This window comes from Giraffa tippelskirchi, chromosome 2 (genome assembly GCF_054371585.1).
Source record: "Giraffa tippelskirchi isolate mGirTip1 chromosome 2, T2T-mGirTip1v1.2.pri, whole genome shotgun sequence".
Classification (NCBI taxonomy): domain Eukaryota; kingdom Metazoa; phylum Chordata; class Mammalia; order Artiodactyla; family Giraffidae; genus Giraffa; species Giraffa tippelskirchi.
Window position 1 is genome coordinate 56,116,414 of NC_137276.1, and position 18,188 is coordinate 56,134,601.

The 18,188-nt window shown below is 41.4% G+C and overlaps 1 protein-coding gene and 2 long non-coding RNA genes across 3 annotated transcripts in view; 1 reads left to right on the forward strand and 2 right to left on the reverse strand.

Moving 5' to 3' along the window:
• Positions 1-18,188, reverse strand: part of NRG3 (neuregulin 3) — a 1,196,705-nt gene that overhangs the window by 1,156,200 nt on the left and 22,317 nt on the right. The window lies entirely within an intron of this gene.
• Positions 2,878-7,256, forward strand: LOC145535177 (uncharacterized). The gene is made up of 2 exons (XR_014075328.1): positions 2,878-3,271; positions 3,632-7,256. It is a non-coding gene; the product is annotated as an uncharacterized LOC145535177 (long non-coding RNA).
• LOC145535188 (uncharacterized) lies at positions 5,906-11,476 on the reverse strand. Its single transcript, XR_014075329.1, has 2 exons — positions 11,407-11,476; positions 5,906-9,922 (listed from the first exon to the last, which is right to left on the reverse strand). It is a non-coding gene; the product is annotated as an uncharacterized LOC145535188 (long non-coding RNA).

Consider the following 18,188-nt stretch of genomic DNA (forward strand, 5'->3'; position numbering starts at 1 on the left):
TGCCCTTTGGTGTAAGCTAGAGCTGGGGAACAGAAAAAGGCATTTCCCTTGCTGTCTGACAGGTGAACAGGAAGAAGAGCAGATGAGAGAATGGCAAAGGATGGAGATTCACAGGTTATCACCTGCCATGACCATCAATATCCTCCTGCAGGATTTGAGACTGAGTTTGAGCTTCCCTGGTGGCTCAGAGGTTAAAGCGTCTGCCTCCAATTCGGGAGACCTGGGTTCGATCCCTGGGTCGGGAAGATCCCCTGGAGAAGGAAATGGCAAACCACTCCAGTATTCTTGCCTGGAGAATCCCATGGACGGAGGAGCCTAGTAGGCTACAGTCCACGGGGTCACAAAGAGTCGGACACAACTGAGCGACTTCCCTTTCTCTTTCTTTCTTTCTTTTGACACTAAACACATTAACTGAGAAAACTGTCTGGCCAGAAAAAGTATTCATTAACTCAACCAACAACCATTTAGATATTTTTTTTATAAATTTTCCAAACAGGGATTTTTAGGTGTACAACATAGTAGACATCATCACTCTTACAAATTTTAGATCAAGGGAAAGAATGGATACAATTTTAGGACCGCTGAACAATGCAAGGACAAAGCATGTAACATTTCATGTAAAAAAAAATAAATAAGAGAAAGTCACAAAAACACTCACTCAAAAAAGTATCTGCATCCTCATCGCCACTGCAGTATTATTCACAATAGCCAACACATGGAAGCAACCAAAGTGCCCACTGATGGATGAATAAAGAAATGTGGTATATACGCAGTGGAATATTATTCAACAATAAAAAAGAAGGAAATCTTGCCATTTGTCAACATGGATGGACCTTGAGGGCATTATGCTAGTGAATAAGTCAGAGAAAGATAAATTTCACATGATCAATTTTTATGTAAAATAAAAATAATAATTGGGAAAAAAATTCATAGATAAAGAAATCAGCTTAGTGGTTGCCAGAGATAGGGGGTTAGTGGTGGGTGAACAAAGGTCCATCTAGTCAAAGTTATGGTTTTTCCAGCAGTCCTGTATGGATGTGAGAGTTGGACTATAAAGAAAGCTGAGTGCCAAAGAATTGATGCTTTTGAACTGTGGTGTTGGAGAAGACTCTTGAGAGTCCCTTGGACTGCAAGGAGATCCAACCAGTCAATAAATCAGTCCTGAATATTCATTGGAAGGACTGATGCTGAAGCTGAAACTCCAACCCTTTGGCCACCTGATGTGAAGAACCGACTCATTGGAAAATACCCTGACACTAGGAAAACTGAAGGTAGGAGGAGAAGGGGACGACAGAGGATGAGATGGTTGGATGGCATCACTGACTCAATGGACATGGGTTTGAGTAGGCTCCAGGAGTTGGCAATGGACAGGAAGGTCCGGCGTGCTGCAGTTATGGGGTCACAAAGAGTTGGACATGACTGAGTGACTGAACTGAACTGAACTGAAAAGCTCAGGGGAAAAGCTGCTTAAAAGTATAAACTTCCAGTTATAAAATAAGGATGTCCTGGAGATATACTGTAGAGCATGGTGACCTTAGTTAATGAAACTGTATTGGATACTTGAAAATTGCTTAGAGAGCATATTTTAAAAGTTCTCATCACAAGAAGAAAAATTTTGTCTATGTATGATGACGGACTTACTATGGTGACCATTTCACAATATATACAAATATCCAATCATTATATTCCATATCCAAAACTAATATGTCAATTATATCTGAATTTTTAAAAAAACAGAAGAGGAAAAAAAAGATCTCAAACATGGAATACAGAAGCATTATGTATATTTTCTTTAAAGATTTTATTATCTCTTTCCTATTTTGCTTAGAAGTTATGTGCCTTACCTTCAAATATTATTACTCTCTAAGAAACTGGAATTGCTTTGTTTGAAACAAATTTTGCTTTATTCCTGGAGAGAGAAGCATCTGTGCTGGTGTCTTGTGGATACGGCTAACTTCTCCCTCCCCTCACTTCTCAAAGAGCCTTTAAGGCATTGCCAACAGGCCATTCTTTGTAGTAACTCCTGTGCCAAGAACTGTTCACAGGTTTGCAGCCAAACTTGGATCAATGTGCAATAAGCAGTTTTGCTACAACTGTGCATATCCTGTGAGATGGAAGCCCAGGCTGAAAAGCTCAAATGGAACAGGTAAAATACCCTCCAATTTCGGGGTATGGTGGAGCCAGAGCCTTGTTCTGTGAATGCAGAAGAACTCTGCCATGTGAGTCTGTGTTGGGAGTGAGTGAGGGCAACAGACCGTGACCCCAAGATGTAATGGAGTGAACGGTGACACTCAATGGAGATATGTGGATCTCAGAGGCATTCCTTTAGGCTGTGATCATGATTCCTTCCATTATCTCTTGCTTAATTTGTGTTAAAAATATTTGTCTTTTTAAATCTCTCCAAACATTATTAGTGCTGCGTGCTGAGTCTCTCAGTTGCGTCTGACTCTTTGTGACCCTTTGGACTGTAACCCACCAGGCTCCTCTGTGCATTGGACTTTTCAGGCAAGGATACTGGAGTGGGTTGCCATTTCCTCCTCCAGGGGATCTTCCTGACCCAGGGACAGAATCCACAACTCCTGTGTCTCCTGCATTGCAGCTGGATTCTGTACCCACTGAGCCATCCAGGAAGCCCATTCTTTAAGTATTCATAATTGAGAACAACTGTGCTAATCACACTGGAGTGGCCCAGCATCCCTTTTCCATGACAGTGTTATGTAAATCACATCAATTCAAGGCAGAGGGAAGACTTTAGAACTGAATAAGGAACCAGACCCCACTCCAGTTCACCCTGGTCATGGGAATGTGCTAGGGGATACTTGTCTAATGTGAAGCAACCCCAAAAGGTATTATGCCTGACTTCCAGGGGGTCACCCTGCCATAGGACTCACAACCACCCCCACAACCTCACCACACTGCCACCATGACCATCACCATCATCATTCCATCTCCACTACCACCACCATCATCACGACCCATGGGTTGAATAATGTCTCCCCCCCAAAATTAATGACCATGCATAACTCGGGAATGTGACCTCACTTGGATTGCAGATGTTATCAAGATGAGATCACAATGGAGTAGAGTGGGCCCTAAATCGGGGCAGTCCTTATAGGAATACGGCAGTCCTTATAGGAAGAGGAGAATTTGGGCATAGAAACACAGACTCACAATGCAGACACCATGTAAATCAGGAGACAGACATTGAAGTGATGAATTTACAAGGGAAGGAATGCTAAGGATTCCTGGCAACCATCCCAAGCCAGAAGAGGTATGAAAACATTCTTCTCTAGAGACTTCAAAAGGAGCCTGGACCGGTCAGGACCTTGATTTCAGACTTTGGGCTTCTGTACTTGACAGAATAGATTTCTACTGCTTTAAGCCACTCAATCTTTGGTATATACTTTATTGCACCAGCCTTGGCTTGGGCATTGAAGAACCTGCCTGAAATGTGGGAGACCTGGGTTCAATCCCTCGGTCAGGAAGATCCCCTAGAGAAGGGAATGGTTACCCATTCCAGTATTCTTGCCTGGAGAATTCCACGACAGAGGAGCCTGGTGGACTACAGCCTTTGGGGTCACAAAGAGTTGGACATGATTGAGTGACTAACAATTTCACTTTTACTTTTTAGGAAACGAGTGCTACTTCACCCACCCCATTGCTCCCACCACCATCAGCATCCACCCCCCTCCTCAGATGCATTACTGTGAAAACATTGTCAAAAAGATACTTCAGATAACTTCCTTTCAGGCCAACCTTGGGACTTAGTTTTACTGGTCAGCAGCTGACACTACAAGATGAACCCATGTAAGTATCTTAACCACAAGTGGTCTGACCCTTATTTCTGGGATTTACAGATCTAGTATCTCTTCATTTTTTATATCCAAACTTCTGGTTTGAGCTTGATATGACCATTTTTCCCCATTTCCAAAGAAGAACAAAGATGGTTAGACATGAAGGCAACATCAAAGACCATTCACTTTAACCCCATAATCTGATAGCATTGAGGGATATGATCTCTAGAAAGGTGAAATAATTTGCATAAAGTCAGTGAATCAGCCTCTAGCAGAATCAGATCCAGAGTTCAGATATCCTGGCTCAATCAACTCGCTAAGACTGCTTTCCACAAGAGGGTGTGCAATTATCTTACAGTGGAAACAGTGTCAGACTTTATTTTGGGGGGCTCCAAAATCACTGCAGATGGTTATTGCAGTCATGAAATTAAAAGACACTTACTCCTTGGAAGGAAAGTTATGACCAACCTAGACAGCATATTAAAAAGCACAGACATTACTTTGCCAACAAAGGTCCATCTAGTCAAGGCTATGGTTTTTCCAGTAGTCATGTATGGATGTGAGAGTTGGACGGTGAAGAAAGCTGAGTGTCGAAGAATTGATGCTTTTGAACTATGGTGTTGGAGAAGACTCTTGAGAGTCCCTTGGACTGCAAGGAGATCCAACCAGTCCATCCTAGAGGAGATCAGTCCTGGGTGTTCATTGGAAGGACTAATGTTGAAGCTGAAACTCCAATACTTTGGCTACCTCATACAAAGAGTTGACTCATTGGAAAAGACCCTGATGCTGGGAAGGATTGGGAGTGGGAGGAGAAGGGGACGACGGAGAATTAGATGGCTGGATGGCATCACTAACTCGATGGACATGAGTTTGGGTAAACTCCGGGAGTTGGTGATGGACAGGGAGGGCTGGCGTGCTGCGATTCATGGGGTCGCAAAGAGTCCGACACGACTGAGCAACTGAACTGAACTGTACCACGTATTAGTGGCTTCCCTGGTCGCTCAGATGGTAAAGAATCTGCCTGAAATGTGGGAGACCTGAGTTCAATCCCTGGGTTGGGAAGATCCCCTGGATAAGTGAACAGCAACCCACTTCAGTATTCTTGCCTGGGAAATCCCATGGACAGAGGAGCCTGGCAGGCTACAGTCTATGGGGTCACAATGAGTCAGACACAACTGAGCGACTAACACTGAGTATTAGGAAGCAATATATGAAAAGCATAAACATTCTCCACCCTACTACCAACACATTGGTTCATTTAAACCTCATTTATCCTTACCAGAAAAATGTGTGGACCAGACCCAGAGATAAAATCATTTAAATATTCACTAGGATATCAGTGGGGGTAATCACATGATGACATGTAAAGAAGATGTTTTCTTATATTAGTATTGTATCACTGAAATATATTTCCACTGCTAAGGGTTTGCCCCTAAAATTAATTCTATATACCTGTATAAAATAGAAATAACCTGAAGGTCTTCTCAAAATATAGCTGAGGTAGAATTCTTATCGAGCAATCAGGAAGGAACTCTGGAATCATGAGAGTACTGATCAGTATGTAAATGAAGATTATCTACATCACGTACCCAAGTGTCAACAAATTAAAGAAGGCCTCTGTGTTCCAAAGCATCTGGTAATGACAAAATGTAATGATAAACACAATTAGGTATATTGATTCCTTTTGTTCTTTGAAAGTCATCTCATTGTATTTTCAAATCAGTGTGTTTTAAGACACAATCTCTAACACTGAAATGACACTTTTCTAAACCTCAACTACTGAAAACTTTGAAAGAAAGGTATCAAGGCATCTGTAGTTTTGATGTGAAAACTGAGGCCCCACCACTTAGGAAAAAAGCTGTTAATATTAGCTCCCCAAGCAAGGCAAGATGTAATTATGTATAATCCAGCTCCATGTTCACAGTCAAATTCAGTTAGTCCTCAGTTATTCAGTTAATCTAAATACTCTCAGTTAAAAATATTTTTTAAAGTCACAGTTTCCTTAATATCAGTTCCTTTCCTTTCATTAGAAATCTTTTTTTCCTTTTACCAAGTTGATAACTTCATTTTATATATATGAATGAACTAACAAAAACACATATTTTTTAAAATTTAACCTTCAGTAAAGTATATACTGATATTATTTTCTAAGACTTTGAACAACTAAGCATTTATAACATGAAATTCCTATCATCATTAACTATTTCAGTCTCTACCAGGAAAGTCACCACAATATACAGTGATCTTTTTTTCTTAAAGCAGACAAATAGAGCTCCAAGCTTCTAATTAGCATGTATATTTGGAAGCTACTGTGTTTTCTTTTAGGTAGTGGATGTAGGTCTTCCATAATTCTTAGAAGAAGCAAGTAAGAATTCTAAAGCCAAATCAATTGCTTATTTTGTTTAAATTTTTTATTTTTTCCCTAAATAATTCATTTCCTCCTCAAAATAGGTCAGGTGTGACACAGGTGGTAAATGGAATCTAGAAAATTTTTCAAATGGTGCTACTCTTCCTAGAAATATATTTCATATTGGAAGTCTAACAGGTGTCTCAAATTTAATAAGTCCAAAACCAATCTGCTGACTTTCTCACTGCAAATCCCTTTTACTTCTGCAGTCCTCTTAGTAACCCTACCATTCACTCAGTTTGCATGGATTAAATAAACAGACAAAACACTCTTCATTCATCCTTGATTGCTCTTTTGCCCTAATCTCTTTGCCCATGCCTGCTCCATACAAATCTTTATTGTATATACAGCTTGTAAAATATCTTCCAAATCAGAACACCTCATATCCACTCTTCTGCTCCAAACACTAAGAGAGCTTTCCAGCCATTCTCCTCACTCCTACATGTCACTCTATCACCTCTTTTCTACACATGCCAACCATACCCCTATTCCGCAGCCTCCAAATGTTTTCCACCTCTCACAAAATAAACTCAAAATTCTTGTTGCAACCTAACCCTGGCGAGCTCTCAGACATCATGTGCTGCCCTCTGTCCCCACCTCCTTTATTCCATTCCAAGTCCCACTGGCACCAAAGTATTTTTGGACAGGACAGACTCCCATGTCAAGACTTAACATGTGCTCTTCCCCGTGCCTAGGGAAGGTTTTTTGCAATATTTTCTTGACTTTCTCAGAACTTTCTCAGATGCTACCTCCTCACAGTCCTTCTCCAAACACCCTTTTAAAAACAGTACCCCATGATATTGATCCAATAAAGGACGAGCTCTTCACTGAAAAGGCAATGATTTAGAATGAGATGAGGGCATATGGAAATCGAATGTTTGGCTGAATATGGTATAGAAGAACTGGATCTAAATATTTTTATTTCAAAATTAAATTTTCTTTTTCAGTGATGATGACGACAACAGCAGTGGTAGCCAATGCTCACTGAACATATGCCCAGTTCTGAGTGTTTTGTAATACCCAGTCATGGATGAATTATAAAGCCCATTTAAATCTTGTAACCCTTAAAGTTATTACAGTATCATCCCCTTTTTAAAGATGAAGTTAACTAAGACAGAGAATATCTAGAAGAGCCTGCTTACTCCCTAGCATTTTAATCCAATCAGGAAGGCTTTTTAAAAGAAACATGAACAAACAAATTTATAAAACGTAAGGCCACAGAAATATTTTAAGTCTACCTATGTTTGTACAGAACTGTTTCCTCTAATAACAGGTGGCCCAAGAGATTTGGAAGACTCTCAAAAGGCAAATTTCAATTATGCAATCACAAACAATCCCAGTGTGGAACAGAACAGGGCAGAATGCATTCAAAGTGACAATCCAGTCATAGTACAAGGGATGATTTTTAAAAGACATGAAGAAAACATGAAAACTGGATATAGGGCAACTGTTGATTAAGCAGTAAGGGTCTATAAAAACCAAGTGGGGAAAATGCAAACAGCTGAAAATTGTGATAAAAGTGTAAGAGTAATCAAAGGAGTTCCTTAAGTGATGTTCTACTGAATCTACACATTGTTCTGTGCCTACTTGGGCTATATGGATTACAGTAATAGATGTGAAAGAGAATATTTTTTTCAATTTCTCTCTGATTCCATGATCTGTGACAAGGTCAGAAAGTAGTCTGGTAAAAGAGAAGTACACACTTCAACCCTCTAATAAGACTCAGGACTGTGGTCCGAGAAATACACTCAGATAGCCAGAGGATTTGCAGGTAGAGTGTGCTCTACAAACCTGGAATAATATGGACAATGGGAAAGGTGCCAAAAGAACTCTAAAAATAATTAAATCTAGTGTAATTTGCAAGAAGGGGCAGAGGACAGAATTCATGACCTAGGGAAAAAAAATGAAGAGAGATTTGTGAGTACATAAAAAACAGAAACAGTGATCACTGGGCCCAATGTGGATTCATAAAGAACGAATTAGGCCAAATGAATGCCTTTTCCTTTTTTGTTAAAGTTGAGCAATGGCACAGGATGTCAAATTCATGAATGACACAAAGCTGAAAGGAATAGCTTATACACTGCAATGAAAGGGTCATGACAATTCTAGTCTGGAGGCCCGGTATTCAGTCCAGGACTTAACAAGAGAAACTGACAAAAACAACAGCTATCATTTTTAAGCACTATTTACCAGGCACTGACTGTGCTTTTGCATGCATCATTTCCTTTAACTCTCACAACCTTCTGAGGCAGGTACTATGATAACCCAATATTAAAGATAAAGAAACTTGGGCTGGGAGAAGATTGCCAAAGATTACAGGGAGGTGGCTTGAGAGTGTAGGATTAACTAGTGCACTCCCAAAGATAGCATTCAGGAGGCTGTGGTGATGTGAAGCTCTGCCGTATTTCAAAAAAAAAAAAAAAATGGTGAAATTACTGATTCATCATAGACATGAAAAGGCACAGGAAAAATAAGATTGTAGTCCTCACATGTGTGAAAGCCTTCCACATGCAACAGGGATAGAATCACTCTTTTGGCTTCTGACAGTGGATTCGGTAACATGGCTAGAAGGTGGAATCTGACTAAGAACGAGACAGCACTTCTAATGATTAACATCATGTGATAGAAGGGAAAGTCTAGAAGACCAGGAGCCGTGTTACCAAAGGAATCTAAGCAGAGGTTGGGCAGCCACTTCTGTCACGGGATAGTCGAGAGACTAGAACAAGAGATGATGATTAGGAGAACTTCCCTGGTAATTCAGTGGTTAAGGCTCTGCACTCCCAATGCAGGGGGCACGGGTTCAACTGGGGAACAAAGATGCCATCTGCATGCCCACAGAGTATGCACCCCCCCCAAAAAAAAAGAGAGAGAAAGAGAGATGATGATGATTAGGTTGGAAGCCCATCTGATTGCTTCCAAATTCTGAGATTCTATGAGGATGCAAATTTTGGTTATTACTATGATATATTCTGAAATCTCAAACGCAGATACATTCATGCTGCCACCTAGGACACGGGATGTCCTCTACTGATTAGCATTTCCAAAAGAAGCACTGATAACTGATGCAAACATTTAGAGTGAAAGCCCAGAGCTCTGCTGGAATCACTGAATAATTCTGTAACCATCTTTAGACGTTAACATGGAAAGGACAAAACAGTGGAGCATGTTTGTTTTCTCTCACTCTGCACCATCGCCCTGAAACAACAGCGATTTGTACTGGTGCTTGGGCCAGGCCTTTCAGAGACAGCTAATGAGGCTGCTGGGCCCTAGTGGGTGGAAGTCTCCAGATGGGTTCAGTCGAGTGTTTGAGACCGTGCAATGCCGACCATATGATACACTGGTTCACGGCACACTCTTCTCTTTCAACCAATATTAAGCATTGTTAGCCAAACAGAAATACCAGAGATGGCAATTTGGTTGGGTTTGATGTCTCCATGCAACATTTATCTCTCTTCTGGAAGTCAGTTGTGCTATGTTTATACCAGTTTATTTAATTTTGTATTCTTCTATTACGTTAACCCATTGTTTGGGCTTCCATGACTTTAGAGAAAAACCTCATATGTGACTTGTGCCTAATCTTTTATGAGAAGCATAGCTGGTCCTGTTGCTGTTTCCAGCATATCTGGAAATGATTTTGAGGTACAATTACATGCCGTGCACCTGTGGGTCAGATGGTGACGGGGATGAAACCACACATTCTGGGCAGACAGGAGCTCTGAGTCTGTAAGAAAACAAACAAACAAAAAAAGACATCCACTTCCTTGCATGCTGTATTATACATGGTTCAGATATCTTACGAGATATTAGAGTCTAACTGAACAGTTCATGGGAAGCAACAGAAAAAAAGATCTTTAATTCACACCCAGGTTACAAAACCAGACCCTCCTATCACCAACAGTGAGGACATAGAACAATTACTTAACTACTCTCTGCAATTCAAGCTCCTTACAGTGAAGTGAAGGTAATAATATCCACCCAACCATACTATATTGAGAATTAACGCAGATATTGTCTATAATCCACGATAAGTACTTAGGAAATGCTCGGAACAGTGCAGTTACTGTTGACATTATTATATTTTCATTGGTTTCCTTTAGGAACCTAGAAGGTAAAATTAATTGCAGTGCCAAAGATTTTAAAGCTGGAGAGCAAGTGGTTGTAACCACTTCACAGGCAAATGCATTCAGCATCCCAGGCCACCTGTGAACTACCTGGCCTCCAGCCACCCTGGCTCAAGGGGCCTTACTCTGCAAGCCAGGGCTTCCTTGGAACCAAGCAGACCTGTAACTGTTTTTCCTCTTTTCCTGGCACTAGTCCATGACTTCAAGAGGGTCCCTTGCCCCCTTTCTTTATTTAGAAAGCAAATCTTGTTTCAGAAATTCAACCTGAGAATCATGCCTGTGATGTGCTTCTCTCAGGAAAAGCACCTTTGTGAGATCAGTCCCATGTGGATCCGAGAGAACACACAAAATACACAGAAACCCCCCCTCACTAAGTTCAAGAAAGTCCTCTTCTAGACTTTCCTGCTGGTACAGTGGATAAAAATCGCCTGCCAATGCAGGGAACACGGGTTCGATCCCTCATTGGGGAAGATTCCACATGCCTGGGAGCAACCAAGCCCTTGTGCCACAAATACTGAGCCCATGCTCCACAAGACAGGCCACCACAGTGAGAAGCCCTCGCACCACAGCAATGAGTAGCTTCCCCTGGCTGCAGCTAGAGAAAGTCCATGAGCAGCAGCAAAGACCTGCTGCTGCTGCTGCTGCTAAGTCACTTCAGTCGTATCTGACTCTCTGCGACCCCATAGACAGCAGCCCACCAGGCTCCTCCGTCCCTGGGATTCTCCAGGCAAGAACACTGGAGTGGGTTGCCATTTCCTTCTCCAATGCATGAAAGTGAAAAGTGAAAGTGAAGTCGCTCAGTCATGTCTGACTCTTTGCCACCCCATGGACTGCAGCCTACTAGGCTCCTCCGTCCATGGGATTTTCCAGGCAAGAGTACTACAGTGGGTTGCCATTGTCTTCTCCGAAAGCGAAGACCTAGCGCAACCATTAAGCAGTAGGAAAAAAAAAAAAAAGAATGCCCTCTTCAACCAGACAGAAGTGTCAGAATCCCAGATTTCCCTCTGCAAAATAGCTAACTCTGCTTATAAAATGGATATACTGATAGATACTTTCTGGGACTGTGGGCAGGTTGAGTAAATACCTAAGTGAAATGAATTCCTCAAGAGTATGCACACAGGTAACCATCATTTGTGTATCATTTGTGTCCCTTCTGTAAAACAAAATTTTTTTTAAAGGTAATTTTCAGAAAAGACTAACATCCCCCCTATTTCCTGCAATTTCTCCTCATAATTTTAGAGTTACACATCTGAGTTTGTCAAAGATCACATTTAATTTGAAGATCTAATAAATTAACATTTTACTATCCAAATGGCAAAGATTTCAGATATACACAAGGTATATATTTTGTTAAGACAAATTCAGCACTGCCTATAAGAGACTGTAGGAGTTGTCCATGTTCTTTTAGGAGCTGGCATTACTTGTTCCCTGGACCCTCCATGCTCAGTCATGTCCAACTCTTTGAGACCCCATGGGCTGTAGCCTGCCAGGCTTCTTGGTCCATGGGTATTCTCCAGGCAAGAATACTGGAGTGGATTGCCATGACCTCTTCCAGGGGATCTTCCCAAGCCAGGTATCGAACCCAGGTCTCCAAAATTGCAGGCAGGTTCTTTACTATCTGAGCCACCAGGGAAGGCCAACTAAGCACACATATATTTTGTTAAGACAAACCCAGTGCTCCCTATAAGAGACTATAGCAGTTGCCCATGTTCTTTCAGGAGCTGTCATCACTTGTTCCCTGGATCCTGCACGCTGGAAGCACAGGGAAGTCCCAGCTGCGAGTCTGCTTCCTCCTATATCACAGAGGGTGCGGGGCACAGCCTCTCAGCCCCCACCCCAGACCACATTGGCAAAACCACACTGATTGTGATACTGTGACTTCTTTAGGATCCCAAGACAGTCTGAATTACTATGAACTTGCACTCTCCCTATACACATCAAGTATTTCTTTTGGGGGGGATGGGGAGGTGGTTATATAACATTAATTGTATTAAGTCTTCATGCTCAGGAACTATTTATGTAATGCAAAGTGCCTGGACCTCCCCCTGACATGTTCAAACACAACACTGACAACACTGTCATAAACATGCACTTATGTCTAAGCATTTCAGTTGCATTAAGCTTTATTTGTGGCTTTTATTCAGAGAAGGCAATGGCACCCCACTCCAGTACTCTTGCCTGGAAAATCCCATGGACAGAGGAGCCTGGTAGGCTGCAGTCCATGGGGTCATGAAGAGTTAGACACGACTGAGTGACTTCACTTTCACTTTCCACTTTCATGCATTGGAGAAGGAAATGGCAACCCACTCCAGTGTTCTTGCCTGGAGAATCCCAGGGACAGGGGAGCCTTCTGGGCTGCCGTCTATGGGGTCACACAGTCGGACACGACTGAAGCGACTTAGCAGCAGCAGCAGCAGCAGCAGTGGCTTTTATTGTATGAAAGCAATACTGCAGCTAAGTTTCCCAGAGAAGTAGCTTTAGAAATTCTGTTTGAATTGTTTTAAGTAACAGTAATGCAATACCTGGGGCTTCCCAGGTGGCACTAGTGGTAAAGAACCAGTCTGCCAATGCAGGTATATTAAGAGATACCAGTTCAATCCCTGGGTCAGGAAGATCCTCTGGAGGAGGGCATGGCAACTCACCGTACTATTCTTGCCTGGAGAATCCCATGAACAGAGGAACCTGGTGGGCTACAGTCCATGGGGTCGCAAAGAGTCCAACATGACTGAAGTGACTTAGCACACACACACACAAACACACAATGAAATATCTAGATGATTAAGAAAATTTAAACCCACTGAAACATATAGGTTAAGGTAACAGAGTGAGTTAACAATTGCAAAATACCCCCCATCAAGTATTTCTTGATCTGGGAGTCTCCACCTCACCAAGGAGAAAGAGAGAAACAGAGAGAGAGTGTAAATTTTCTTTAAATATCAATAAACATTTCATTCTCACCAAAACTTTAAATTTCATCATTATATTACTTGTGTTCATTATATCACTGACTAATACCTGCTAAAAATAAATTAAAAGCTTGGATGATCTGAGGGGGAAAAAATATTCTAGCAAAGCCTCTTCTAAAATTTTTCACTTGCTACTATTACTATTTCTAACTGAAAATAAAACAGTATTTCAGCTATATTTCTTGATAAATAACACATGCCCTGAATATTTTCATGTTTACACAGCACTTTCTCAAATTACCCAGAGAATCTAACTATCATTTGTAACATTTCCTCCCTGGGGCAGCAAAATTTGCTCTAAATTACACACGTAAAGCATACAAACAAATTTTAGGGTAGCCTAATTTTAACTCTGCATTTCTGTATTGTGTGTGCACTCAGTAGCTCAGTCATGTCTGACTCCTTGTGACCCCATGAACTGTAGCCCACCAGGCTCCTCTGTCCATGGGATTCTCCAGGCAAGAATACTAGAGTGTGTAGCCACTCCCTTCTCTAGGGGATCTTCCCAACCAGAGATTAAACCCAGGTCTCCTGCATTGCAGGCAAAGTCTTTACTGTCTGAGCCACCACGGAAGCCCTATTTCTATATTATCATAATGTAAATATCTGAAATATTTTACAGAAAACCAGCTAAAGGAAATTTTTCAGCAACAGTGGCAATCGATGTACACTTTAAAATCTCAGCATAATCAGGAGATGCCTTACTGGTATGCTGTCTAAACCTGAGGACATAATATCTGATAAGGAGTTCTACAGAGTGGCAATTCACAATGTTATCTGTTTAACATTCTCAGACTCTCCCCAAATTCATTTGGCTTGATTTCCAGAGTAACTTAGGGCAGTAAATTTGCATGAACATTAAACTATTTTTCCAAATTAGCTAGGCATTAATAGGAAGAAAAATTAGTGTGTTAAAGACAGAAGTTGGATGCCATATATGTTTAAAATAAGCAACCCAAATATCCATCAAAAAATGAATGGATAAAGAAGATATGGTGCATATATGCAACGGGATATTACTTAGCCATAAAAAGGAACAAAACTGGGTCATTTGTACAGACATGGATGGACTTACAGTCTATCATACTGAGTGAAGTAAGTCAGAAAGAGAAAAACAAATGTGTATTAATGCATGTACGTTGAATATACAAAAGTGGTACAGATGAACTGTTTGCAGGGCAGGAATACAGATGAAGATGTAGAGAATAGATGTGTGGACATGGTGGAGGGAAAGGGGTGGGATGAATTGGGAGATGGGGATTGATGTGTGTGAACTGCCATGTGTTAAACAGATAGCTAGTGGGAACCTGAGGTATAGCACAAGGAGGTCAACTCAGTGCTCTGTGATGACCTAGAGGGGTGGGATGTGGAGGGAGGAGGCTCTATAGGGAAGGGATAGATGTATACATATATCTGATTTACTTCATCAAACAGCAGAAACTAACACAGCATTGTAAAGCAACTAAAGCAACTATAGTGAAAGGGAAAGTGGCTCAGTCGTGTTCCACTCTTTGTAACCCCATGGACTATACAGCCCAAATTCTCCAGGCCAGGATACTGGAGTGGGTAGCTGTTCCCTTCTCCAGGGGTCTTCCCAACCCAGGGACTGAACCCAGGTCTCCCTCATTGCAGGCAGATTCTTTACCAGCTGAGCAACCAGGGAAGCCCTAAAAAGCAATTATACTCCAAAAAAAAAAAAAAACTAAAATAAAATAATAAATAAGTAGACACAGAGATTCTGTTCCTTACTTTTCTATTTGTTTTAGAGAACCAAGTATCAAATTCCACAGGTGGTGTCAAAGGCAATGCTCCTGGCTGCATTTGACCATCAGAGGCCTACAGATTGACTGTTATGACTGTTTACTCAACAATATGCCCAAAGATAAACAAACTGATTGCTTTGGCAGCTCTTGATTCATCAAGAGCCAGGTCTTCATCTTCAGGCCTACAGCATCATGGCCTTAACATGGATGCAGCAGCTCCAGGCATCATGATACCATTGAAAGTTACTAGAACACACAATTTCTCCAGGGCTTTCCCTCTCCAGCACATTCCCCTTAATCTCTCCTAGGCCAGAACAACACCCACTCCTAAACCAATCATCGACAAAGAGAAATGGCATCCTCACAGATGGCTCACAAAATCATAGTTCATCATTTTGGGATGCTGCTTTTCATCAATAATCAGGAGATCAAATAGCACAGATGATGAAACGATTTTACTATTTCACCCTGACTAATAGCATGTTAGGTGAAAAACAGTACTTGCAAGGAATAAAATTCATTGTTAGAAGTGGAGGATGCTTTAATACTGAAGGGATTCCAACATGGACCAGGGATTAAACAGCTTGTTTTCTCACTGGTTATCCCATTTAGTTCTTTTAACACCTTTGAGGGGCAGATACTGTTATTCCAAATTTAGAAAACTGGACAATAAAATTCATAATTAAACTCATCTAAAATTAGGAACTTATTTATCAACCTCTTAAAATACCATTCAACTTTTGTTCTTACTAAAATCTCAGGACATCTGAACTGCATGAAAAAGTAAGGAAATTTTAAATGAGATAAAATGAAATTTAAGTGAAAAATTTAAGAAAATTGATGTTGACCATAATCCCATCACTCAGCAAGAGATGTTTTTTCCCACAATGTTGCATCAAATTACCAATCTTATTTTCTAAGATAATCATGCATAACCAGTTACATACAGTTTTTCAGTCTGCTTTTTCACACTTCACATTATATGGTAAATGTTTTCCCATGCTATGATTTTAAAGATATGATGTGCAATGTCTATATTGTTAAAAATCTGTATTAGCAAACCTTTCCAAATATGTATTTGTGTGATGAACTCCCTCACTTTTCTTTCTTTCCTCCCTTTCTTCCTGCCACCCCCTCTCCCTTCCACTTTCCCTCCTTTCAGACAGAAGTCTGAACAAATTTACCTTACAAGGTAAAGACACCTACTGAAATATTTCACATCAAGTGATACTACCACCCATCTCACTCTGCCTTTACTAATGCTGATACTATAATGAAAATTACTGCTAAATTGTTAGAGCCAAGAAAAGCTTAGATTTTCTGTAAATAACTTTGCCCAGACGGTAGATTCAGCCATCCCTAGAGATGCAGAGGGAATCAAGGTCTGAGAATTGTCACAGGAGGCTTGCCTTGAGCTGAAGTACTTGCAATGCTTGGGTTATCAGACAGGAGCTTTATGGGAAATCCATTCGCTCCCTCTCTCACTGCTGACCTCTTTAGGGACATCTCCTGTGCTTCCCTGATATGGCCAACCACACAGAACAAAGGGCCTTGACTATCTTTACTTTCCAGCAGTGGTGCTGCCAGGGATCACGTGAGTCCCACCCCCAACCTTGCAACACCTGGCCATCCCTCATTTCCACCTTTTTTTTCTTTTCCAAAGGGTGTAGATTCTGCTGAGCTGCTTCTACTTCCTAGTTAATGGAATTAGCAGATCATCCCTTCCTTTCATTTAATCTAGCTGCTCATACAACCCTCACAACAACATAAAAACTATGATGTCTGCCACTCCCCTCCACCCCCTTCAAAAAAAGATTCTGATTGGTCTAGGGTGGGATCTGAGCATGGGTATGTGTGTGTATGTGTATACATATACATACATACATATATATATATAGTTTATTGCTATTATTTATATAGTTAATTTGCTATTATATATACATATGTATACATATATATTGGAGAAGGCAATGGCAACCCACTCCAGTACTCTTGCCTGGAAAATCCCAAGGACAGAGGAGCCTGGTAGGCTGCAGTCTACGGGGTTGCGAAGAGTCGGACATGACTGAGTGACTTCACTTTCACTTTTCACTTTCATACATTGGAGAAGGAAATGGCAACCCACTCCAGTATTCTTGCCTGGAGAATCCCAGGGACAGCGGAGCCTGATGGGCTGCTGTCTATGGGGTCACACAGAGTTGGACTGAAGTGACTTAGCAGCAGCAGCAGCACACATATATATAGTTTATTGCTCCCCCATGGGATTCAAAATGCAAGCAGGGTTGAGAACTACTGAGAACATCCTCACTGCACTGTAATGATGAGAAATTCATTTCAGTTCACACCACTGGATATCCCTCCCTGCTGATGCAGGTGCCCATATCCACTCCCCTGCACCACCACCCTTCTTAATATTGTTTGTGCTTTCAGTGGGCATCTACTCTCCTCCATTACATGCTCTATCCAATCTCCCTCTCAAAATAGCCACTTTCACATCTAACAGGAATAGAGAACATATATGTGTCAAACAATTCATCCCCACCCTCCACCCTTATAACTCACTCCTCTCCCAATCCTCCCCATCTCATTTAGTGATGCCACCACCCCTGCTCTTACTCAGGACAGAAACGGAGGAGGGAGTCTTGATTCATTCCCCCCTGTCTTTTCTTCACAGAGGTCCTTCTTCCAGTTACTTTCACTTTCCAATCTGTAGGGCACATCCAATCCAACAGCACGTCATACCCACCACACCTGTCTCCCCTCCAGTCTAAGGTGCTTGGAACTCTTGGCTGGACCACTGCAATGGCCTTCTCATCTGTCTCCTGTCTCCAACTGCAGGCCCTAGAATGCAGCTTCATACAGCATCCAGAAGGACATACACGTAACACATATCAGAACCTTCCCTATCTACACCCACCCTGGTTTTCCATCACAATAATGGAGTCCAAGTTCCTTAAGTGACTTACTTTGTCTACCTCTCCCACTTCATGTCCTACCACTCTTAAACATATTCATGATGCCCAGCCAAGCCGGCCATTGTTCTGTCTCTTAAGGCCCTTGAACTTTATCTTTTTCTCTGATACACTTCTGTCCCGCGTATTACCATACTTAAATTCTTCTCATTTGGGACCCAGCTC